Below are 26581 nucleotides of genomic sequence, written 5' to 3' on the forward strand. Positions count from 1 at the left end.
ATTTTGGCCCAGCTGAAACATATTTCCCAGGTAGTTTTTATCAGTCTCAGAAGGGGCTACAGGGAAGTTTTCCTGAGGCTTACTGAGCAGTTGAGGTTAGTACCTAATCTATAAGGTTTATTTCTTCACTGAAGTTGTTCCCTGATATTATGATACAAAAAGAAGGGGCTTGAGTCTGTGTAGTTGTATTCTGGTGCATGCTTTTGAATGTTTATTATTTCTCAAAAAAACAAATGTACACCTGAACCAAAATGTTATCAGCAATTTTCTCTTAAAAGAACACTTAATTAGTTGTGTGTTCTAGTTTATTGCTGCTCAAGCATTCAAGCATACATGTGATGCAGGATGCTAATTCTGATTGTTACTTAAGGTAAAATTTCTTTTATTTTAGCACTTTATATGTGCAAGCTGCCTGGAGGGAATCAACTACTGGTTTTGGTTTGTTTGTTTCTTAAATTATTCTTATTTTTACTGTTATTAGATCTCAACTACAGTTGGGATTGAGGATTTTATTAGTGATGTTTTTACATGTTATAAATATCTAAAAGATGCTGGAATATTGTTTTAAGATGCAACTGAGTGTTCAGAAAGAAAAAAGGATTGGTTTGCTGATATACCCACATAAATACTGAGCATTTGTGCATGAAACTTTTCTCTCTAACTTTCATAGAGCTGCATATTTAACTTAAATACTTTGGAGTTATATTCATATAGCTAAAGTAAGCTTATAGCTATAATTATCATAGAATCACAGAATTTCTAGGTTGGAAGAGACCTCAAGATCATCAAGTCCAATCTCTGACCTAACACTAACAGTCCCCACTAAACCATATCCCTAAGCTCTACAATGTGAATGTCTCTTTTATGTGAAAGCAGAGAAGGTTTCTGCAGTGGAAATTTCATTCTGCTGAATGTAGTTACTGGGAGTGTTGAAAACTTACCTGTTGATGATTTCACAACAAATTGCTATGCCACTGCTGCTTCAATTTGTCTTTTTTTTTTTTTTTTTTAACTTCAGTACTTGAATCACGTTTTCTTTGTGTTTAAAGCTATAACTGTTTTCTTTACTAATTGAAGATATAACAGTAATTATGTCTGAATACCACTTCTAATACGCTCTGATACATTCTTGCCTCTAAACTCAGTGGTTTTCCATGGGTTTTTGATTATCTGGTGTAATTCAGTAGTAATTTGAGAGAAACATTATAGTATATGTCGTTTGTTTTTTGTTTGTTTGTTTTTTAAGAGAAATTGTGGTGAACAAATATTTTCTTACTGCTTCAAGGTTTGCTTTCTTTTTTTAAAAAAATATTTAGGCCTTGCACATGTTATAGATGCAAATTATTTGTGAAAGAGGCATCATCTGTATTTTGTAGCTGTAAAATGTTCGACTAGCTTCCTCAAATCTGTAAGTAGATTGGTGGCATGGAGTTACGTTTTGCACTCTTGCTGTATTTTTTACATACTAGTACAGAAATTCCTGTAGAATGGTTATTTAGGCTATCTAAACTATTTTGAGTTATCCATATCTAACAATATTTCACTTATAAGTAAACGTAATAGTCCCATGAACAAATTAAAATTTACCTTGTGATGGAAGATCATTAAAATATTGAGGGAAAGTAGATGCTGGGAACAGCATAGACAGTGAAATAATTTAGGCCAAATAACTTCATCAGATTTTTTCTGTAAATCAGAGTTTATGTAAGCAAATAGTTGTACTGAGCTTATGTAAATATGGATTGTTCTGGATAGAGTGTCTATTAAATTTGTTTTTTATTCTATCTGCTTATGATGGAAAACTTCATCTGATTCAGAGGACTTCTTATGGATGAAAGGCTTGCTAGAACCAGTAAACTTCTCCAGTAAGATTTGTTTTCAAGCAAAAAGTGATGCTATTCCCTACCAGAGAGCTAGAATTAATACAGCTTATAGCTACAGGAATGTTATTTGTCAATGACTGGGTGGTTATTTCCAGTGCAATAGAGTTGTACCTTTTCCCCTCTTCTCTGAAGTAGTGCAAATACACAGTAAACTTCCAAAAGAAGGGGGGGGGGGGGGGGGGGAAAGGATGGATGAAGAACTGAATGGCTTTGCAACTTTATTTTTCCTATAAACAGTTGTAACATCAATTGCTATTCTCCTTTTCATTTCTTTCTGACCTCTTTAAAAAATACTTTTTGGTAACGCTCAAAGAATGAGAAATGCTGCTAAAGCTGATTTTCTGCAAGCTACTTCAATTTGTAGTTCTAAATCCCTTAAAAACTAGGGGACAAGAGTAATTGGACTTAAAAATATTTTAACATACTAAACAAAAATTAGGGTTCAATATTGGCTGTGCTCTCCTGGATAAGATGATAACAGCTGAAGTATACTGGCAAAGGCCTGATTGGAGAGATAAAGTAGTAGTTTTGGGGTCAAATTTGTGTATTGATTTAGAATTATGACTCACCCTTGATTCAAAATCTGTTTGCGGAACTTCAGCAGAGAGATGGCTGTGGATGTGCTGACCATGATGCTGAAGTTGTGTGAAGGCTAAGACTATACTGTAAATTTGCTTGAATTTTGTTTTGTAACTGTGGACTATCAGGCTTTCCAAACTGTAGCTGTGGTCAAGAAATGCACAGAAGTAACTCTTCACTTCAAGTTACCAAACCTGACTTTGTTGCCCACTCAATTCTGTATCTCATTTGCATTGGATATAGTAAATTAGCGCCCTTTAAAGTCTTTAGAGAAATGTTGGCTAGAACAGCTTTCTTGCAAAAGATTGCTTTCATAGGATGTGCACCTGCTCATTTATAATGCTGCTGGAAGTGCTATAGAAATCCCTAACAAAAAGTGGCCCTGTTCTCCCCTGAGTTACCACGTTTCCTTTCCAGGCTGTATCGGCCTAGTCTTCCCTCTCTAGCTTGCTGTGAATGAGCTACAAACCAGCTACTTTTAATCAGACTTCCTAGCATTTACAAGCATAGCTGAGGGAAAGAGGAAAGGCAGCTTACCCCACACAGCTGCCAGCTTTATTAAAAGGGAAGTACTCTAACAACACTTTGTTGATGACAGTGCTATGAATCTAAAGTTCCCTTGTGTTTTCCTTTTGCTTTGTATTAGACAGTCAGGCTCAAACTTCTCTAGATGAAGCTGTTGCTCCATGTATGTATATTTAAAATATGCTTTTGCATTGTAATCTTACTTTAAAATGCTGCTGTTTACAGTTGAATTTATATTCATTTTTTAAACTAAATCAAAAGAGTCTGAAAAACCATCTGCTCACCAAAAGAAGCCAATGAAACTATTACATCTCTCCTTTGGACTCCATCAATCAGCTAACCAGATGTGTAAGCAGATAAAGGGAAGTATGATCTATTTTGAGCAGGATTTGTTTACTTATGTGAGAGAACTGTTAGTATCTCATGAAATCCATTAGGGGCATGGGCTTTAGATTTAGAAATAATTTGTATGTACAGTATTTTAGTAAGGTTTCCCCAAAAAAGTAACAAATGATTTAGCAAAAACAAAATACCTGATTTTTCTCGTTCTATATTTTAAAAGTAAAAAAAATTTAAATTGATATGCAAAGGAAAAATATTTTGTGTATTTCCAAAATTGTACACCCCCAACCAAACATCTAATCTCTTAATGCCAGTGTGCTCTGGAAAGAGACATCTCAACTGTTTCCATTCACTGGGTGGCAGTATGGATTCAGAGCCACAGATAATTATGGATGGATAAAAGTTATAGAAGTTATGTCACCAGTCTCTGGAGGTAAAATTTCTGAGGAGGTACCAAGTGTTCCCTGCTATTGGTAACCTTCAGCCACATGCAGGATCAGCTTATGTAGAAAAGCAGTGCTTCAAGGACATTGCCTGTTGGAGCCCGTGGGTTTTACTGTACAGGAGCAGTACAAACAAGCGTGCAGCAAGAGCTGTGGAAGTTTTTCTCAGCACACAGTCTATAGTGAAGCTGAGTCTGAATTTAGGATCTTAAAGGTACGCTTGAGCTTTTAATGTGTAAAATATTCTCATGGTAATCTTTCTTTTTTTTTTTTTCCTGAATGTAAATTCTTCCCAAAATTTACTTAATTTACTTTTTGGTTTTCAGTAGATCATAGTTTTATTTTTTACTTTTGTATGCTTGGGGAGGGAAAGGGGCAGGAAAAATTAGTCACCTTCTCACTACCCCCAAGTCCTTGTTCAGATAGTTATAGGTTTTAGGTAACTGTCACTCTGTGGCACTGAAGTCTTTGGAATGTAGAATACTGTCAGAGTGTTAAAATGTTTAGGTAGTTAATAGGCATTTGAAGGTTATTGCATAAGGAGGTGTTTGGTGTTACAGGCTTGTTCCAGACTCATGTCCCTGCTAAATGCTTCATTGAAAGGGAACAGTAGACTTAAAGAATATGCACATTGCTGTGTTTAGTATCACTGTCAATATCAGCTGAAATGATTGCTGCTGGAAGCTCTCAAAAAATACTTTCATTACTTATCCTTCCTTATCCTTCATTACTTATTCTTTCCTATTTTTATCTCCCCCCTTCTCCATAAAGTGTAGAAAACAAAACATTGAAATTGTTAAGTTTCCTATTTATAATTAATCTTTCAGAATATCTGGACTTTGGAAAATGTTCTATAGGAAAAAGTGGGGTGTTTGTTTTTAGAGTAATCACTTCCATTTGGGAGAAATGTGAAATTTCTGTTAGTTCTTGCTACATCATTCTGATAGACTCTGCTTTAAGCAGTTTGGATTTTAACTGTACTGTGAATCTAAGCTGCTGTTATACTGCCCTATTGTTGGTGGCTGGATAATAGGTATAATGGATTAGTCATTGTGTGCACAAAAGAGTGGAAAAGAGATAAGGGAATGGACTAGTTCGCATGTAACCATCTTTCCCTCTTTTATGCTGATGTGCCAAAATGATGGAGCGCAAGCTGTGCACAGACTAATGTTTCACCAGCTGAGTTGATCTTTATTAGAAATATGTTCCTATACTTCCTAGGTGTCTTATCAGAAAGGATGTGCATTAGAACCAAAAATCAAGAAATGAAACTCAAGGGAACTGACCTTCACTTGTTGTAGTGCCTAATGAAAATCTCAGGTGCTGCAGCGTAACAGATATGGCTGAGCCACAGGTGTAATACAGTAGTAGAAAGCTTGGCATGAGGTTGGGATATGTCAAGTGAGAAATTTTAAAGGAAACAGGAGTACTGACAAGCACTCATGAATGCCTCAGAAGAAAAACAGGGCATACGCCTTACTGACAAAACCTGCTCTTTAATTTGAAGGATGACTCAAGAGCAAGTCCAAATGGATGTTCAAAACCAACTTTCAAGTAACATTAAGAATTATGCTTGTCAACATTGCTACAAATTATGTTATTTGAAGTGAGTAATCACAATTCAAGTATGAAGGTTGACAAAGTGTATGGGGAGGACTAACTGCCAGAATAGATAATTATTGAAGAAAGGAAGTTAAGTTTTGTGATGTGAACCCTTGGGTGTTGGATGTGCTGTGCTGGGTCCAACTTCACAAGCTTGCACTTGAGGGCTTCCATTGGTAACTGGGGAAAAAAAAAAAATCTTTTTCCAACATGTGGCTTGGCCTCTAGGCTTCATATTTGAGTTACTGTTTGCTTGCTTGCTTACTCCTGTGCTCTCCTTCCCTCACTTTCTCATGTTTGGGAGCTTAACCGTAAGTAGAGAATGGAAGTGAGATGAACCTGGGTGTGTCTGTTTTGGTTTTTTTGTTTGTTTTTAGCTCAGATGTCTTACCATAGTACCCTTCCAAGCCAGGCATCCTTATTTTCATTCCAGGGAGTTGAAGCAAAAGATCTTGTCATTGTATTATTACTAGGGTGGAGGTGCAACCTCCCTGCCCAGCAGCAGGGACACATACAAAAAAGAGGCAGAGAAGTAACAACATCTAGAGATTGCTGAAAGGTATTGTCTGAATTAGACGAGGAAAAATTGTATAGGCTTTTTTTTTTAAAAAAAAAAAAAGTTCTTCATTCATGTGAATGACTTCTGTAGCTGTCAGCAGGATAACTCCCTGCGTAGAGAGAAGGCTGGCATTTTGTACTAATTGTATCAAGGTATAAGACTTATTTTTAATTGCAAATTCTTTCCTTGCTATACAATGTATCCTATGGTCCCTTTTTTATCATAAATATGGTATATATTATAATTGGCTGTAATAATTGAACAGGAAGGATATTTCTTAAGGGATTTTTGGGCTATTACATGGTCAACAGCAGCTTTTCTTCTTGTATTGTTGGGATTCTTGAAGAGGTAAAAATGATTCAGGTATTACTATGAATTACTTTGGTCCTTCAGTTTAGTCTTACACTGTCTTAGTCCACATGTATCTATTTGTTTGTTGAGAGTGAGGTTCTTAATTCAGTATAACCTGGTGGATGTTAGTGAGGTGTCCATAATAGCACAGGATATCTAAATCTAGGAATTGCCTCAGTCACGGAATTTTTCATGCTAATAGTGAAGCTGCATACATTGCAAATACAATTATAAAGCTGATGATCCTGGAGGCTCATTAGCTGAAAATGCCGGAGAAAGAGAAAAGCTTGAGAATGTATCTCAGTCACTATGATCTTTGCTGCTCTGCAGCCCAGAGCAGCAAATGTGCTCCTAGCAGATGTTTATCTGCCTACATATGTAAATGTATGTATGTGAGTAATGATGAATTTTACATTTAACACTGCAGTACATAGGAAGTGTCTATGTATATCAGTGAAGCTTGTCTAATAATGTTTTGCTTAGTATATAAAGTCTATGTGCAGGGGAGGAAGGATTTAAGAGAGATTTGTCTAGTCTCATGGGCTGATGTTAAGTCTCACTCACTTGAACCCTGTCTTTCATGTTCAATAGATGCTGTAACTGTATTAAATGTGCCTAAGTAGAGTGCAGTGGTTTCTACTGTTTCATAACTACCAGGCTTATTTGACCAAATCCATGGTTACTCACATCTAGGAAGTAAAACTGGCAAAGGTTATAGTGGCTTTCTTGCTGAAGAGACTCCGTGTTTGTTCTGCTTTTATATTTATATAACTCCAGAAGTAGTGGTCTACCTCCATAAGTCCCCCACCCCTTTCAAAACTATTCAACTGACTTAAGTGCATGTTATTAAATGTCTCTATCACCTGTCAAGAGTAACTCAGTATCTATCCCATCATATTATGAAGTTTCAGTGGAGCTGAGCAGTTCACCAATAACAACTCTGACATGGTATTCATTTTGTTCAGAAAAGGTTGGTGATAGAACAAAATACCATCATTCAAAATTCCTTATTAAGGTAAGTATGCCAGCTATAATGACGTGTCTGTGAGGTTACCTCTCATCAACCAGGTAGAATAAAAGGCAGGAATTAGAGACCCTATGATGTGCATCCAAGGATAATTCATGGCCCATCAGCAATCCCATTGAAGTTGATGAAAATGTGCTGTTGACTTCAGTGGAAGTAAGATAAGGGGACCTGTGTAAATTACAGTGTGATTCTTAATGCAAGTGGTTTCCTTTCATCTCTCTCAGTGCAATTACATTGATCCAGACATTTGATTGTGTCGTGCTCTACTTTACTTACAAGTAGCTGACCTCAGCAAAGATTTTTAGCCTATTTTTACTTCAAAAATTCAGTTTTATATGGCCTATAATATGCCTATAATATCTTATTCTTGTACAAATGCTCTGAAGTGTTAGATCAGTAATAGCAACCTTTTCGCCCTGTAGTTCTCATCTGCTTACTGTTGAATTTGGAAGGAAAAGAACTCGGAATTCAAAGTAGCACCACTTGTCTATTTTTTCCATAATGTAATAATTATATATACATTAATACATATATATAATATATGTATTATATGTATACATATAATAATACATATAATATACATATATTTAATGTAATAATTATATATACATTTCCATAATGTAATAAATGTAGTAATTTCATTTGCTATTACTCAATCTCTGCTATAATTATTAGTTATGGTTGTTTCTACTTTTAGATATATGTAAAGATCCATAATAATGTCCCAAACACCCTTCTGTTTTGACTTGCTAATTGTTAGTGTTGTGCTATTACTTTTACTGGGTTTACAAACTGACCCCATTATAACACAGGGAAATTACAGAGTGGCTAGCAAATATATAGGTGTTTGCAGAAAATTATATATTTTAAAGCAGATTGTTTAAGGCAGTAACTTCAGTCTGTTGTTCAGATTTAAGTGCTGTGTGAAAAGGTTTGTTTTGGGTTATTCTATTTGTCAGGATATTGATTTAAAGCTTTCATCATGCCTTGTTAAATTGACTAATATTATTACCAGTATTTGCATGAGACTTGAGTGCTGGTCTTGATAACAGAATTTCATTTCTGAAGCCTTAAATTAAAGCATTAAATAATATACTACTGGCATGAAATTTTAGCAGACCAGTGCAAATGCTCCTTAAATGCAAGCATTAATTTATAATCTTAAAGCACAAGATTATAACGGTAACGTGACCTATTGACATTAGAAAGCTTTAAGTGAAGATGATGTACTTACTGTTTATCTGACTGACCCTTTCTTAGTTAGTTAGGTAATTCATAGTAGATAATATTTTGTCACATAATTTGGGAATCAGATTCTCCAATGCTCTCTATTTTAAAGATGCATGTAACGAAAACTGAGCAGCACTACTTGTGGTTAAAGTTAATTTAGTCGTTATAAGCAACATGATCATAATATTTTATGTTCTTGCACATCACATTAATATCTAAATAGTCTCTCTGTAAAATTGGCTGCAAGAGTATTAGTTTTTAAACATGCTGGAATTGTGTTGGTGGGTTGTATTATCAAGCCTATAGCACTCATTTTTAGGTTTGGTGTCAGAATATTTATTAAACTTGTATATTTACAGTAACAGTAATATCATTTTTGTAGACCAGCCAAAATGGTTGACAGAAAACAGTTGAGTTTCTTGGTTCTTCAGCTTTTATTTCAAACCTGAAGAGAGCTTGAAAACTTGAAAGCTAAATGAAAAGGGAGAGCACTGTTTTGGGTTTGACTGGTTAATATATCTAGCTGAACTATCTGAAAGCAGAAGCTGTTGCTACCAAGGGAGTTGGAGGACCACCTTGATGCTGAAAGATATTTCAAGGTAGTTGCTTTCTCTAATGGGAAATAGGTAATTTATTGCTTGTGGTACAAGGAAAAGTTACTGAGAAAAAGAAATGGTCTAAGTGATTAAAATGTGATTGATTTTTTTCAGTCCACTTAGTCTGAGCTTTCATTTAACTTTCAAATTTTTATATTGTCTGAAGGAGGAGCAAGGTAAGACTTGGTTATACTTTTCCAAATAAACTAGTTAATTTAATAAAATGTTTCTAGAATTGAAGTGTCCTGAAGGATTTTTTGACTCAGTAAAATATTTTGAATTCAATGTTTGTATCTTATCTCTATTTCATTGTTAAAATCATGTATGCAGTCTACTTTAAATACTATATGCAAATAAATGTTTAAAAAAATAATCCTTTTTATGCTTAGTTACACTAAGGTTACATAAGATACTACTGTATCACAAAGAACTTGTCTTGTACCAGTTGATCCTCATCGGTGAGGATATTTCACTGAATGTCATGCTCTATAACAGTGTGTACTTCAAAAAAAAAAAAATACGGATATGGTAGCAACATGTTGCTTTGGCTCTTGATTGTGATCAGAAACTATGGAAACACAACACTTGGATCAATGGCCAGCTGCTTTATGTTAGGTGGGGAAAAAGAAACTTGACTTTCCTGAATAAGCTACCATTGTAAATGGAAATATTGCTGCTTTGAATATTGCTTCAAATGTTCTAGATACCTCAGTGACAAAGGCCCATCTCAAGGAACTTAGCAAATATAGCGTTATCATTTGTTTTGAAGGACTGCTGACACTCAGTTTTCTTCTTTCTTCAACCTCTTTTAGAACCGTACTCATCCACTTGTTAAAAATGCTTTCCATTTCACTTAGCAGAGTAACGCTTCCTCAGCTGAAGTATCAGTCTGTTGTTTCCCTAGCAGCAATCAGATCACTTGATTCTGTTCTATTCTTCTTCCCTGAATTGCTGTCTATAGACTTTATTTAATGTACCTGCCAAAGACACCTTTCTCCTTTTATTGATATGGATGCAGCAGGTCAATTTTGAAGAAGGAAAGGGAAAGGAAAAAAGCTACCATTGTAAACAGAAGAGGGAAGAAATAACGCAATAACAAAATTGTCTTAACACAAGAATGAGATTTGCTTGTGATATATATATATATCAAGAATCTAAACACAATGGCTCTCTATGTCCAATTATACTGTTACTTTCTCCTCTGCAATATTTTAGGATTGGCTAGACTAGCCTAGCAAAACACTTCAGGATCCTGATTGTATTTTAAGCCCAGTGATACTTACACAATTAAACGGGAAATAATTTGGTCTATTTTTTAAGTAATGTTGCTTTTTTAGGCTGACATAGTTATTCACAGTGCATATTAGTGGGGAAAGTGGAGGCTTACAGCTAAAATGAATGTCAGGGGAGAGGCAGAGTCAGGTTTAGTGTGAAACTGCTGGGATGTTGCCTTTCAGCAAATGCATGTGCTTCTGGGAAAAAACAAATGGGTGTAGTGTTTCTCTTCAGTCTAAACACTTGTGGATCCAAGGAGTTATAGCAGAGATCATAAACAGACCTGAAATGTCTGACTTCTCTACTGAATAGCAATGCTTCTGGTTTTTAAAGTGGAAAAACACCATCTAGTGAGAGCTCACAGTTGAGGGATAGTGAAATAAATAGTAGTTTGGGGATGCCTAGTGTTGTGTGTGCTCTGGAAGTATGGTAAGACTTGGCAGAAGCTAAAACAAAGAAACAATGATGTATACCTGTGTATACAGGTGATAGTGATACTGTTGGCCTCATTATCATCTGTATTGATTTTGGAGAGATTTAAAGATTTAAGAGCTAAAATTGGTTGAAGGAATCCTTGTATGGGCCTAAAAGGTAAGAGATCCTGAGATGATCTGAAGTTATCTGCATTACCCTTGTGGCAACCTTAAACTTAGTTTGACTTTGGGATGCTGCAAGTCCCATCTGTGGCTGGAACCCCTTGCAGAAAGGATCTCAGGATGAGATCTCACCTACATGCTAATGATTTCTATCATTAGTTGTGTGCCAGTGCTGTGAGGATGCATATATGGGAGGTGAATACTTGTGAGAAAAGAGGTCCTCTGTTACCACAAAGTTGGTCTCAAAGTTATTCTTACAGGAAAGTAAAATGCGAAATTGATTAACTTATTCTTAAACACAGCCTTGAACTTATTTCTACAAGGGAATCCAGCTATTCTGTTCCATCCTGGTCCTGGCTGTTGAACCCTTAGGGCAGCTGAGTCATTAGGGTTTCCAAAACTGAACTGTGAACCCAGACTGGATGTGACTGGCTTTTGGATGGGGAGAAGCTATGTTTGTATGTGCCAAGACCTGATCTGAAAAGGCTATGTAGAAGAATGGGCTGCCATGTTGCAGCTGAGGTATAGTAATGAAGTAAATAGCCTAGAACCTGTAATGAACTAAATAAACTAACTTAACTTCAGTGAGAAGATTACAGCAATCTTTCTCCTTTCATGAAACTTAAGCTATGAAGTAAGGCACTGTGTAATGCAAAATAATGGTCGCAGGTCTTCAAGGAAGTGCAGTGTTGATTTTTTCTTTAAATCTCTCTGAAGTTAAATTGTTATCTAATATTTTAGGTGATGTACTTCAGATTTTACTAATAAAAATATGTACACACAGAAACATACTTTATCATGTGTAAAACTGCTTCTTACTTTTATGCTATGGTATAGTATAGGGATGCTTCCAGTTTAGCAAGCTGGAGTCCCACTTCTAGCACTGGAGATTAAAGCACTTGCATCAGTGCTCAATTATTTCAAGACTGAACTTAAAGTAGCTTTCTGCTTAAGGGCTGAGCAGAGGCCCTACTCTGGTTTTGAAGGCAGTGCTTACAGATTACTTTAAGTGTGATGTATTAAGTGTAAGAGTATATTTCTGAAGACTTGCAATTTAACAGCAGAGAAATTTTCCTATGGCTTTCATCAGTGAACAGTCTCTAGAGTACATAATGTATCTGCTTTTCTTTGTGCATGACATGTTTCAATATCTTGTATTTTTTTATATTTTTGATGCATGTTCATGGCTACATTTGCATACACTCCATTATGTGATGTATTAATATCTGAACAGCAGTATTTAAAGTGTATTCCCAGCAGACCCTGCATAAACAGTGAGCTTGAAATTGGCCCTGGGCAAAGAGCTGATATACAATATCAACATGCTTGTATTCAGACATTCCCTCAAAGAGTGATGAGGGACGGACACAAATATGTATTGAGCGGTTAAAAAGTACTGATAACAAGTGTGTGCTGTCCTCATCCTTGGAGAGCAGGGGAACCTACTAGTAGTGAAGCCCAACTAGAAAGGCTCCAGGTGTGTGTGTCTGCCAGACTGTCTATTTTCCAGAGGTGCTCATACATACAGCACTACCACTCAGTGCTCATATCCATACCTGAAAAGCAAGGAAGCAAAGATGCTTCTAAACCTGAGCCTTTGAAGACTGCTGGACAAACAGGCGACACAATGATCTGTAAATCAAAGAGAACAGATCTGGCTGCACAGTTAGTTCAGTGTTGCAAAGGCATTGTTAACAAAGATCCCCTCCCCATGAGAGTTCTCTGTTTATGCATAGTGATGTTGAACTGTCTTCTTTGCAACCTGTTAAATATTAACTTAATCCTAGGCTGACTCACCTCTGTTTTTGCAGGCACATAGGTAATGCCACTTTGGAATAGAAAGCTATGTACTCCCTTGTCAGCCTTTTGCTAAAAGTGCTGCAGTAAAATGAATTATTTCAGCTCCTTGTTCCAGAAAGGTCACACAAACTAATAGTTTTTTTTTTTACTGTGTTGATTTGATCTGCCCTGTACTTGCTTTCTTGAGGAAGCTTGGTCAGCCTGAACAGTATGACAGGATGGCAAGTGCTTCTATGTGTAAATCTCCATCTCTTTCTTGTGATAAACCCACAACATTTTGTCACGACGATGACCAGCAGATCTGCTGGCTTTCACTGTTACTTTCAGCCTTCATTCTCTTCTTGATTCTTAACTATAAATCATCTTTGGTGTGCACTATGCACAGTACACATCAGGACATATAAACCGCTTATTATTAAACTGTTTCTCCCAGACCTGTTCTGCTTGAAAGGACACTGTCTGCTTCTTCCAGTTTAGTGCAATATTTTCCTGTCAACGGAAAATTTTCCTTTCTATAGAGATGAGATTACTTTGTCATATTAATATAATGTGCTATAGCTATCTATAGCTCATTGAACTTTGTGTAGCATGATAATATGATGCAAAGAAAATAAATCAGCTTCAAGCTATTACTAGAAAATAATGATATGAATGGAGAGAGGAATTTGCTGCATCTGCTGATTTTTTTTTTTTTTTGAGTTCATTACAAGTTCTGGGGCAGTGGTCCTAGCTTTCTCCTATTCCATATGCTTCAAATAACAGCTTTTCATCTCTGTATGGAAGAAGCTCTGGGTAGGAATTGCATTGTAAACTGTATAAACTATTCTGTTTTCCACACAATTATTTGTATTGAAATTCTCCTTCCCTCTTTTTGCCTGCCCTACGCTACTCCTCATTAGCAACTTTTCTTCTTCATTTGCTCCATCAGGGGTCTTCAGCTGCAAAAAATCACTACCTCATCCATACTCTCCACAGAAACCTCACTTGTATTTTATCAGAGAAGTGACTCCTGTGATTTCTTCCATTTTATTTTCCCTTTCGTTCTCTGATCTCTTCATATACAACTCCCTCAGCTTACTTTTTCTTGTCTGTCTTCATTCATGACTGCACGTATACTTCCTATTTACTCTTGAAATAAAATCAAAACAAACTCCTTTGTACTTAAATATTTTAAGTTCTGTCTTAGATGGCCCTAAGTATTGCTTTTACACAGTTTTCAGCTGTCTTTTTCTAGCTGAAGCTGCAGAACACCCTGTTTGTGTTTTTTTTCTTTTTTTTTTTTTTTTTTACCAATGCTGACCTGCACCAACCTTGCAGGAATCTGCAGTAAATATTCCACACAATCTTTTGACACTTAACATCTAAGATGGAGCTAAAACACTCTCTCTTGGGAGTTTGACCAGGAGCTCTGTCTTCAGTCCTTTGCTCATCCTATAGCTACTCTCATTGTGGTCTCTTCTGCTAATCTTAATTAAACCGTAGACTTCTAAGCTCTTTACAAATCATAGCATAGTCTAGCTAAAGTTCTTAACAGGTTCTTTCTCTTTCATTTCACACAGCATTCTTTTCTCTAAGGTTGACAAACTTGCTCTTGCATCCATTCACATGGTAGATCCAAAAAGTGTTTTCCGTGGCTTTTGGTGCTGCTTTCTCTGCTGTTCCACAAGCTCTCCTTTGTTGTTGCTGTTGCACTCAGTGTGTGGGATTTACCTCTAATTCTTAAGCCCCAGGAATTAGATCACTACCTCCCTATATCATATGTCATTTTTGAGATGTCAGCTTCTGCCTTCAGGCTATTGTTGATTATTCTTTGCTAGATAAGCTATCTTGTGTTGCAATTGCTTGTTATCTAAAGCTTATTTACACATGTTGGAAGCTTGACTTTATCTTTAGAGGTATGGGATGTTTAAAAAGAAGACTACATATTCTACCTGGGTGATAGTAGGTATCTGGTCTTCAAATCTGGATAATTTAGATGCCATGCTGTCCTTATTTTTGTACAATAACTTATCGAAGACATCAGTATACTGAGAATACATATTAATTAGACACCTTATTGCTTTCTCTACCATGTTAATAGATGGGTTAACTGAGAAGCTAAGATTAAAGTCTATTTCCAGGCTGATGGGAGAAAACAGAAATTTTTACCTATTGGTTAAATACCTTTACTAAAATTATGAAGTTTGTGGTACCCATGGGAATGGAACTCAACTTCTGATCCAATTATTCAAATGTGATATTATGTATTCCTGTAAAATGTACATATAATAAAAGTCTTCCTAAGACTTGAAGTTGTAGTCATCCATTGGATTTTGAGTACCTTAGCTCTTGAAAGCTCTGCATTTTACATCTCACTTAAATCTAATCTATAGAGTGGGAAGGAATCTTCTGTTGACTGCGAGTGTTAGGTGGTATGTACGCTCAGGGGTGTCATCACTGAACCTTGATGAAACTTGACGTTTCCTTCTCTCATGCAACCAGTCAGTGTTTTGTGTAAACTTGTTATGTCAGCTGAAGTGTTAGTGAAGTTGCTTAGTGAACTGGACCGGAGACCTAATGAAGCTTAAAACTGCCCTTGAAAAATGAATTATTTTTAACCTGGATCAGTTTGTCCTGTCACTATGCAAATGCTTGTGCTGACATGGAGTGGATGCAGCAGAGATAAGAGTATCCTTTAGCGGTGTTATTTGTAAACAGTAGGTTCAGCTGTCTATTGGAATATACAAAGGTGTTTTGGTTCTCTTTGTAAGTCAAAACTGCAGTAACTCACCATGTCTGGACAAGTAATACCACTGTCTTAACTGATGTTAACTACAGAGGAATAAACTGTTGAAATTTAAGGTGCTTTGAAGAGCTAGGATACTAATGGCCATTTAGAAGGCATATACTTTACAGATTTCACGTTATTTTAGCACATCCCAAAATTTCATTCTATTATGTTCTCTGGACTTGCTGTGTGAAGATCATATGCAAAGCAAACACTCTCACATAAAACAAACCTTTTCTGGTTGGATCAGTTACTGCTCGCATTCACTTACCACTGATTAATCTTTTGACCTCAGCATCACATTCTTTGCTTTCTTCAGTGTAGGAGTACCAGGGCCAACAGGTACACCTTCAGGTTCTGACTACGTCATGTCCACCATCTGTTAGCCATCAGTCTGAAAAGGTTGTCTGCTAGCATGTCTATGTACATGACAGCTCTATGCTTTGAAAACATAATGTAGGGACTTGTATTATTGAGACTTCTTTTTCAATATTGATAGCTGTGAGTGTCTGCAGTACTTTTCTTGCAGTAACTGAAAATTATAGCCCAGTGGAGAGCTCGGAATGTGTTAAAGACCTCCAAGAATAATCCCTTCTTGTGCCCTGGGCTTAATTTCTCATTTGCACAATTCTAACTGAGGATGATACTTACGAAGTGAAAAAAGAATCAGGGCAGAAGATGTTAACTTACATTTTCAGTTTTTGAGCAAAGCACAGATGTCCTCTTCCAGGTAAATTTTAATAAGCTTTTGGTCTTTGAAAGTGTAAATAATTTATTAGGGTTCTACTGCAATTGCCATGTTTCAGAAGAGTAAATGCTAACTCAAAATAAAGTAACTCAAACAATGAATGTGGATGGAATAGTGACTAAAATGTGTTATAACCTTAAAATGTTAGTTAATAGTACTGAATGTAGCTATTAAATGCAAATTCAAACGTGAAAGATTATTTCCCTCTTCATTTTTTACAAAAGGCAGCTTCAAGTGGTACTTTTACTTACCTCTAACTTTCTGCTAAATTGTGCTTCCAGTTGCCAATAGTATTGAGAGAATGGATGGCAGAATTTGGTCTATTATTTTAGCAAAATGTCCTTAAACTAAGCAACTCCATTTCCATCTGAAAAGATACAGGCGTTTGTGGTATCTGCATGTTTGAGTAGTTGCTAGAATGCTATTTATTTTCTAGGTATAATAATTTCCTCATTTAAGGAGGAAAAAGAAGAGGAAGAAACAGATATTGTTTGACTAATGTATAAATAAAATCTAGCTCTTTAGCACTATGAAATCTGTGATTTGTACCTGCTGTTACATCCCAAGAGGAGACAGGGTGATGAGTAGTTCTGGGCTATCTATTCCAACCATGTCTGTAAAGGAAATTGAGTGAACCAGAAGTTATAGCACTAAAACATTTCTCAAGCTTGTGTTTTGGGTTTTGTTACTCCTATAGCAATAGCAGTTAAAGTGTATTATCTAATGCTCATTTCAAGCATCTTATATGGCTCTGACACTTTATTCATGTAGACACATAGGCTGTTTCATTTTATATATATATATATGTATATACACACATAAAAAATAACCTTAAGTGCACACAAACGCATTGCTTTATAGCTTTGTGGCTATGCAATATTAATTTTTTGTTACATAGTGTAATTGTTAACTTCATCTCTTCCAATCATTCCGCCTTTCTACTTTCCCATGCTCGTCAGATGGGCTCTCCAATAGTAATAGTCTGTTACTCTTTTTATTTTTTTACTCTTGTATTCTAATAAGTTCAATGCTGAATCTCTCTTGCTAGGGCCATAATGAATCATCTAAGTTAAAAGGAAACATCTAGTGTGAATGAGATGGTACAATTGGATACTTTCATAAAAAACAGATTTATACATATGTAATCTGACAATTTTACCTGTATCTGTTTATATAGACCTATGAGATGACAGTCTTCTTGGAAGCAGGTGTTAATTAAATTTAACTAATTTAATTGATGTTAAATAAATTTCTTTTCAAGTGATGTAGAGAGAATTCTGAAATAACATTCTTGACCAATTAATCCTTCACCCATAAAAACTCAGGATCAATAGGATACTTAAGTAATAAGTATCAAGTAATAAGCTTGATCTCACCATCCCTGTACTTTTTTGTATAAAGTATGTCTTCGCTTTATAGTTCTTTCCTTCCTTGGTAAAATCTCTTCAGAGGCTTTGTGGATCATTTAGGCTGACACCTTTTGACTTCACTCCAAATTCTAAATTTAATGTGAATGGTGGTGGGGAGCAATCTTGTGCAGAAGCATATACTTGATTTTTTTCTATTATTTTTAACAAAAAAAAAAAAAAAAAACATGTTTATAAACTATTTGCTTTGGAGTTAAGAGCAATGTGTTAAGGAGCAATAAATATGAGTTAACTTTTGTCAGGGTTTCTTATTGATACAGGGAGAGACTGAGCTCTATCAGATGTTCAGCCTTTCTCCTTCTCAGTATTTTTATATGGTCTCCCAATGAATGTGTTTACAGTGCAGACTGATGTCTACTCTGCAAAATTACAAAACAACAAGAGAAAACAGGGTATTATTTATCTAATCAATAAAATAGAATGGGCATATTCTTCATGCAGGATCAGCAGGTAACTTTGCCTTGTAATCAATTCCATGAGAGATTTCCTAGATTACTCATTTTGATGGAATAAATCACATCCTTAGCTTCCTCTTACTCCAGGTGGTTACTGTTGGTTCATGTATCTGTACAATTTGCCTTCTGTGACCAAAGTTTGCCCCTGTCATTCAGAAATGAAAAAGGACAGTTGTATCAGCATAAGGCTGCTTCCATATTTAAAAATAAAAATGAAGAGCCAACAGTTGTTGGGGTATGTGGATAAGGCTGTACCAGCTGCTAACTCATTCAGTTAAATTCAAGGTCTTTTTAAAATAATGTTTGAAAAATACTTTTCAAAAACAAGGTATGGAGTTACTTATTCCTTCTAGCCTAGGTAACTTCATGAAAAGGGGAGAAATAAAAAGCATTAATTAAACTTAAAACTTGTTAACTTTTCTATTTTCCTCTGAAGATAGTTAGTCTTCCTTTTGAAAATTCATATTTCCAGTGGAGAGGGGAAATAAAGTAATAAGGAAAAAAGTAGTATGTTTGTACAGAAGTGAAGCTGAAGGAAAACAGAGGTTACCCAGTCTGTGTGTGGGGGGAGGGATCTTTTAAATCTTTACCCCAAACCTCAAAAAATTGAGTTACTGATAAATGGTAGTAGCAGAAATTAAGCACACTCTCTGTACCTAAATAAGCTCCAGTTATTGATGTAAGGCTTGTTGCCCTTTGAAGTATTGTCATATGGGTGAACTCCTAGTGTTGTGTTTTCCAGATGGAACCGGTACTATTGTTATGAGGAAAACACTTGCTTTGTAGTGTCTCCTGCCTCTTTGCCATCTCCTGTCTTTCAAACCATACAATGTGTTTAAACAGGTTTCTCTAACAGTGAAAGACAGTGCTTGCATTGGTTGTCTGCATTATAATTGGTAGTTGTATAAAGCTAAAGCTGTTTAGACTATTGTTCTCTAGTGCTTACATTTTTATTTCACTTCTTTACTACTTGCATGCGTGAGTAGTGATGAGACAAATGAATTGCTGAATATTGGAGCAGATTTGTGGCCCATTTTGTTTTATTCTGTAGTGAGGGGCTGGATTCTGCAAGTCTTGTTGGAGTGGAACAACGCACATTTTCTGTGATAACTCAACAAGAATGAGGAATTTTATTGCTGGAGGGTAGGGACAGAACAAGGAATGAGAACACTTGCAGGTCTTACAGGTTTTGGTTTCAGTTCTAAAGATCTTCCTTCACAAGGAAGGTAGTATCTGATTTTGTTGCATCTCTAAAAATACATTACCCAGCAGTCTTGAATTGTTTGCTTGTTGCAGCAAATACATGAGGGCTCTGGAAATAGTTTAGTTTGCAGCCTGCTCATAAAGGCATCTGTTCCCCCCCCCCCCTTCTCCTCTTTTTAAATGAATTTGGCTGCTTTGCTTTTTAATAAATAGTCTGTCATCCATTACATAATTACCACATGTGTAAAGATATATAATTTAGTAATGTAGTTGGGGAGAGATGCTTAAAACATTTTAGTGGCTGCAGAATTCTGTGTTTTGCACCGTTCAAGGCTTCTGCTTGGGCCTCAAAGCATACCAGAATGCTTTGTATTCAGGTTGGGAAGTTATGGGTAGCTGCTAGGCATATTACTGTTTACTTCTGTGTACAAAAGCTAAATTTTGTAAACCATGTGAGACAACTGAACTTCTTGCAGCTATAATGGACAGTTTTCACTCTTACTTGTCTCATTCCTTCTTCTAATTGTATTAGTAAGCAAATATAACTCTAAATTTTGTTCCAGTTCTGCTGTTCCTATGTGGACAATTAGTGGGTCTACATGTGTATCTCACCAGTGCTAGTTCAACTAGAGATGAGTGGTTCAGAGTAATAACAGTGTCTTCATTTAAAAACAAACAGAAAACTTATTTAACTCTGTTGCTGACTCTTCTGGCTTGATCTTTCTATTTATGTGAGATCGTTAGTATAGCAGTAATATTCCTTACTGTATAAAACATAAATTCTTCTGCCTTGCATATCCTCAAATTTAGATATGGTTTGACCAGTTGTTAAAAAACAGAGTGCAGCCTACAAGAACTCAATAGCTGTCTTTAAGAATACGTCAATGAAGTCTATGGACTTCTCCAGAGTTAAATGTCAATTTTATTTTCATATGAATTACATGCAGTCAGTGTGTATTGTCATGTGGCAGTTGCCATGAAATAATAAAACAGATCTGGTAAACAGGTTTATTCACATATAAGTAGTAATATAGATCAGGCAAGCTGTGTTTTTAAAAGAACTAAAGCAGCTGTACAAGGTTAACTTGATTATGGGGGCAGAAATCACTCAGTCTAGTCTCAGCTAAAAATATTTATCTATATTCCTTCTACTGTCACCATTTAGTTATGCAAAGCTTGATTAGAAAAAGTGATCCAATGCAACAGACGTCTATCAAAAATAGACTTCAGGAAAAATGCCTGCATCAGTAACATTTAATTTTACTAGGAGCAGAAGATCTATTTTTCATGCAGCATATCTAAATGAAGAAACCTCTGTCATATGAAAGACAGCATAAATAATGGTGTCATTCTGTACACATGGCTTTGCAATGGAGTGCTACATAATTCTCTGTTTAAAGCCTGGTAGTTTTTAATTCTATCCTGAAAATCTGATTAAAAGAAACTGATATTCCAACACCACAATTTTATATATAAAATACATAAATATATATTTCATCACTGCAAGAAAGAAAAAAGCAACAATTATTTCTGAAAGCTAGTTTCCAGTAATATGATTCATCAGAGGGAAATTTAACTGTAGCTGTTTTGGGGAGTAAATTATTGTTGTAGTTAAGTGTGTGTGTGTATGTAGGAGCTGAAGGCCATGTCTGAATACAGGTTAGCAGGAATGCTGAGATACTGTAACCAGAGTTTAGGTGTTACTTGAGAGATTGATTCAGCTGCTCCAAGAGAGGAAGCTGCAGGCCTCGATGGTTAGGTGCTGATTGATCTTGGTTATATCCTGTGAGAGGCAGCAAAGATACCAGAGCCTGTTTCTGGAGGCCACAGTAAAATAATCTACCAAACCTTCCAGGTAGAAATGTGTGTTGGGAGCACTGAGAAAATGAGTAATATCACTCCGTATGGGGTATCAAGTACAGTACAGCTGTTCTATTTCTCATCTCTGAAATTGTGGTGAGCATACAAGTTGCTGCTTACTCAGTTGGGTAGTAAGCGTTTTTAATAACATGTCTGGGACTCAAATACTGTACTGGTCTGTATCAGAGCAGAAATCTTCCACGGGCAGAGAGAAACCAGGGTTTTCCAGCATGGACTGCACAGTCCATTTGAAAGACCTAATTATTGGGATACTGAGATGGTTACTTTCTTATCTTTCTTGATTTTTTTCATTTGAACTCTTTCACTGCCTAAATAGTTAAGTATTTATTTTGCTGGAGAGCAAGAGAGAAGCCCTGATTTTATAGCTCAGTGGTTATAGTACTCATGTGGGCTATGGAGAGCCGCTGCTGCTGCAGTTAATATTTATTCATATAAAATCAAATCAGTCCAGTTGAAGAGATTGAGGGACCATTCCCAAGGCACCCACTGGCTCCTGGAAAGAAACCTACCTGGTGAATGCAGGGCTGGAATCTGAATGTTGCTCTCCTGTTTAAGTGGGCTTTTTGATCAATAGCTTAGCAGTTATTGCAGGGCTGCTGCTTCTCTGGTTCTGATGACCACTTCTTGATATCAGAAATGCTTCTCAGCTGAGTGTTATCAAAATTATTTTCTTTCATAAGAATAAAATTACTTTTGGCAAATAAGTGCTTTCCACTTAGTAAAGCTACATTAAAATTCCAAGTTGTTTTTTTTTTTCTTGTTGGCAGTAGGGAAACTTTATAAGGCTTCCTGGGCAAACACTGAGCTGATGTGATGAATATTTGAACTAGCAAGGATGTGTACACTTATTGGATGTACTCTGGGAGATGTGCAAAATCTTCACTGGGATTGTTCTGTTAAGGATGATATACTTGGGAACTGTGTCACAAAATATGAAACTCAGTGCTATTCAGTCCTAAGGGGTCAACTGGAAAAACTGCAGTCACAATCCAGTTCTGCAACTATCCAGTTGCTGAAGATTAGTATGAACATTTCTGTTCAATGAGAGATTATATTTAGCAAGTTATCATTGCGCCCAAAACAATCGTTAGTGCTAACAATACTGACAATCTGGTGCATGAATCATCAGAGCATTAAATGTGTAAAACTTTAAAAAAAAAAAAAAAAAAAAAACACACAAAACTATCAAGACTGGCCAATGATAGATCAATTGTCATTCTGTAACCCTAATAACACTGTAAAATTATCTCCCTTTTTATTGAAAAAGCAATCATAGCCTCTTTTCACTTTGTTTTATATTTTCTGCCACAGTGCTGGATATATTCATAAATAAAATGATAAAACTATAAAAAGAAACATGTAAATTAAATATATGTGTGCCAAGAGTTGCAATCTGACATGGTAATCGTTCATTTAATAATTCGCATTTTTGCAATAATGAAATTCATAAATAGCTAGGAATAGCAGTGCTAAAACATGCCAGAAAAAATGATGCTGGTGTTATCAGGTGTTTAATGTTCAGATTGTCAGCTCTGGGGGCAAAACAGTTCCTGCAGCTGAGGAAGACTAGGTGAATAGCAAATCAATATATTTTGGAAATTATCTTTGTAACCTTTAAGTGAAGTAATAAAATGTACTCATGGGGAAGAATGATGAGTCTCAGATCAAGTGCCTGGCAGCTGATTGCGTATGAAAATTAATATGCTTTGAATACAGATTAGTTCAAGTTTTGTAGCTGAATTTGTCAAATCCTAACTTCCAGTGGATGTAGGTGTATAAACATGACACAAATTTTAGTTTCATCAATTTGAAAAGTATGCTTTGATGTTGGAAAAAGAGGTATTTCTTCATGTTGAGGTATCTCTTCACTTTAGCTAACCACTTTTCTTAAAGTATGCATGAGAAGCTCTTTTTTTGTTATGTGTCTTGATGAATACCCAGAACACTATGCCTGCAAATTTCCTGCTATGTAGTTACAGAAAACCTCTTATTTCAGAATCTTATACAGAAATACAGATGAAGATGCCCAGAAGACACTACATGTAACACTGCCAGCAGGAAAATCCAGAAATGGATCTGTAAGTTGCATATCTTTCTAAATAGTCAAATTTAAAATATGTATCTAAATGATTTTACAGATGTGATCAAAATCTTGTGTTGGAGACTTTGTATACCATCAGAACACATGTCAAGTCTTGTAACAGTGCTAGAGACGTGCCTTGTTTAATACAAGTGGAGACATTAGAATTTACTGGATGATAATTTTAACAGAAATATCAAAATTGACTATTTTTTTGTAGCAGCTTCGAAAGATGGTTTCTTTGTTGCTTCGTTGTCCTTTGCTACCCTCATCTCCTGTTCTGGTTCTTTGTTAGGAGTGGTGTCATCTACAGAACGTCCAGTTCTGCCCTTGAGAGTTGCACAATTTCTGTCTCTGGACACTTGTCTTAGCTGTGTTTTGAGATGAGCAATTTCTTTAAAAAATATATCATTAATTGTGGTATGCATTTGGAGCTAAAATGGTTCTGCTGAGGGTTACAAATACTTATCCTTCCTGCCCTCCAGATACTGGGCTTCATAGTACAAACTTAACAAATGTCCCAAGATTTCTTGTTCATTACAGGTGTTTAGATACTTATTTGCAAAATTGTTTGTATTATAATGGTAAAATATACTCGTGGGGACATTGTTATATTTCACCTTAAGCACTGTTGTTGCAAAAAGGCTTGTTGTTCCAAAGATTTCCTTTTAGTATGCACATACATGCAGTAAGGCCTAAAAGTGATTCCTCAAAATTAAACTGCAGGAAGAGAAAATAAGAAGGGGAAAGGGGGAGGCGGGAGGGGGTGGGAAGAGAAGATTAAACTGTTCGTACTTTATCCAAGTTTGATAATTACCTTCTTGGATTAATTTTGTCTAATCCATGTAGCTATTGATTTGGCAATAATTTGTGTTATATCATATAATTAGCCATGCTATACCATCTTTCTTCACTTTTGAATTATGTTTCCTAAGGGTTTTTGTACTAAAGCGTTGCCGATTGCATATAAATTAGAATAATTAGTAGCTAAAATTTTTAGCAGTAGATGGCACTGTAAGGTATTATCTTAATTTATATGATTTTCCCTGAAGAGCTGAATCCTGTCCAGCATTCAGAATGAAAAATATACTGTTACTGTGACTTAAACACCCTTATAGGGACATGTGTTGAAAGAGATACTTCTCATAGTTAAACCTTTTTTTTTTAAGATTATGTTTTTGGAAAAACAGAGCTTTGTGCTTATTTCAAATGGCACTTTTTTGGGGGGTGGGAGGAAGAGGTAGAAGAGTTCACTGCTTTGCAGAACAGGAAGTTTACCTTTGTAGCTATTTGTCTCTGGTAATGATTTCATATATTTATCTGCACAAATCAATGAATGTTCTAAATTCTAAATATTTGAATTCTAACTATTCTAAAAGTTTTGCCTTCTCTTTCTACTGATTAGCAAAATAGTAGTTACCAATTAAAAACAATGGTTTAAAACGTGTCCTTGTCAGTATTCCATAATCCGTGTCTTGCCCTATGGTGCAAAGCATTAGTGCTAAACATCAGATATGTTGTTGAAAAGCTATTCTATTGTGGTGATAAGAGCATTTTTGGAAGCTTGTTTTTGATGGACAACTGGGTAAATGTACAAGAGTGTGAACACGACTGTAATAATTCGTAGTACAGTTAAATCTCTGAAGCTATTTGTATGGACAAATAGGATGAGGAATTTGCTGTCTGAACTTTGGCAACCCAGAAGATCTGATATTAATTTCTGGAAGATAAAAAAAAATAATGAAATGCAGTTATTAATCTTATAAGTCCCAGAGGTATGTTTTGAAAGTTGAATTGAAGGACTTAAATATTAATAAACATGAAAATTAATGTTTCGTAGCTGTCAATAGCTATTAGTCTCTTCAACAGGGAAGTCTTATGTTGCTTGTGACTTCTTCAGTTTCCAACAAAATTTTTTGAAGTGATCATTTTGTTCTCAGCGAGGCTTTCAAAACACTGGTATCGCTTCTTCAGTACTCAAATCTCTGTGAATGTCACTGCCATAAATAACCACATAATGTGTGCCCATAGTGGTGCTACATTTTCAGAATGAATTCAAGCTCCAAAATATGGAAGATAACAATGACAACAGTTTAAAAGAAAATGTACAGGAAAGCTATTAAGGAATCTCAACATATATCAAGTCTTCCTTTCCAGATGAAGACTTATTTTAGCTTAGATTTTAGCTGAAACTTAACTTTCAGTTGAAAGTAGGAGGAGAATTACAGGCCCTTCTTCTTTTAGCAGTAATAACCTTGAAAGTGATGATAGCTTTTTCATTATTTAAAGGGCCATTGAATCATTCCTTATGTATTAAGGAACTGGAATTTGCAAGAGTTTGTGGGGGGTTTTTTGTGCCTTTTTTTTGATGGTTATATTTTGATTTGTTATCTTAAGTTATAGCATTTACTTCTGTGGTATCCATAAATCATGTAACTTATATAAGTAATTATCTTTGAGATTTTGGGAAACAGTTGGTGCTTGGAATTGCTTCTATTAAGTGATGCCAATAATACTTTATCCTAATAAGATGATTGAATATTTAAATGATTGACAGAGAATTTTAATGATCTATTTAATGTTACCTTAATGAGTTTGAATCTCTGTTGTTCCACTTCCAAGTTGTATTCTATGCTCCTTCACTGTAAACCTTGAATTGTAAACACAGAAGAATGTGGTTGACCCCAGTCCTGAAAAGATAAAGCAAAATGGCTAACTTCATGCAGAAATGTAGATCTACTTTCAATAGGATTGTTGCAATATGTAAACTTTGGAATGGATGTATTTTTGTGATTGGAAAGTTCAGAAGTGTGGCTCTGCATGTCTCTGTTAATGGGATGATAATTTAAGGTAAATATGGAAATGTGGTAATTTTCACATTCTCATTAGTGTCCTGGAATATGATTAATATTAATTTTAAATGTCATTTTTTTCTTGGTAAAACTGGATAATGTGAAATTGACTTCTAAAGTTAGCAGCTTTTATTTCCTGTTTTCTACCTGTGGACCTGTGCGTTAATTCTGGATGTTGCAGTTTATGTGCAGAAATAGTGTCACAGCAGATGACTCCTTAATCTATTTACATGTTCAGATTTTTTTTCTGCTTTCTTTCAGGGCTTTATTTGGTCCATGGAACAATAGTTTGGACTAGTTAACTGTGAGCACATGAAGTGTCAATATATCTCAATCTTGACAATAAATAACTGAGCTGAT

General features: G+C 35.6%; 1 long non-coding RNA gene across 2 annotated transcripts; it reads left to right on the top strand.

Moving 5' to 3' along the window:
• LOC139998530 (uncharacterized) lies at positions 1–26581 on the top strand. Of its 2 annotated transcripts, none has more exons than XR_002401275.2 (3): positions 1–95; positions 23286–23367; positions 26483–26581. It is a non-coding gene; the product is annotated as an uncharacterized lncRNA (long non-coding RNA). The 2 variants fall into 2 exon arrangements; XR_001189245.5 differs by lacking the exon at positions 1–95 and adding an exon at positions 157–370.

Source organism: Anas platyrhynchos, chromosome 10 (assembly GCF_047663525.1).
Source record: "Anas platyrhynchos isolate ZD024472 breed Pekin duck chromosome 10, IASCAAS_PekinDuck_T2T, whole genome shotgun sequence".
Classification (NCBI taxonomy): domain Eukaryota; kingdom Metazoa; phylum Chordata; class Aves; order Anseriformes; family Anatidae; genus Anas; species Anas platyrhynchos.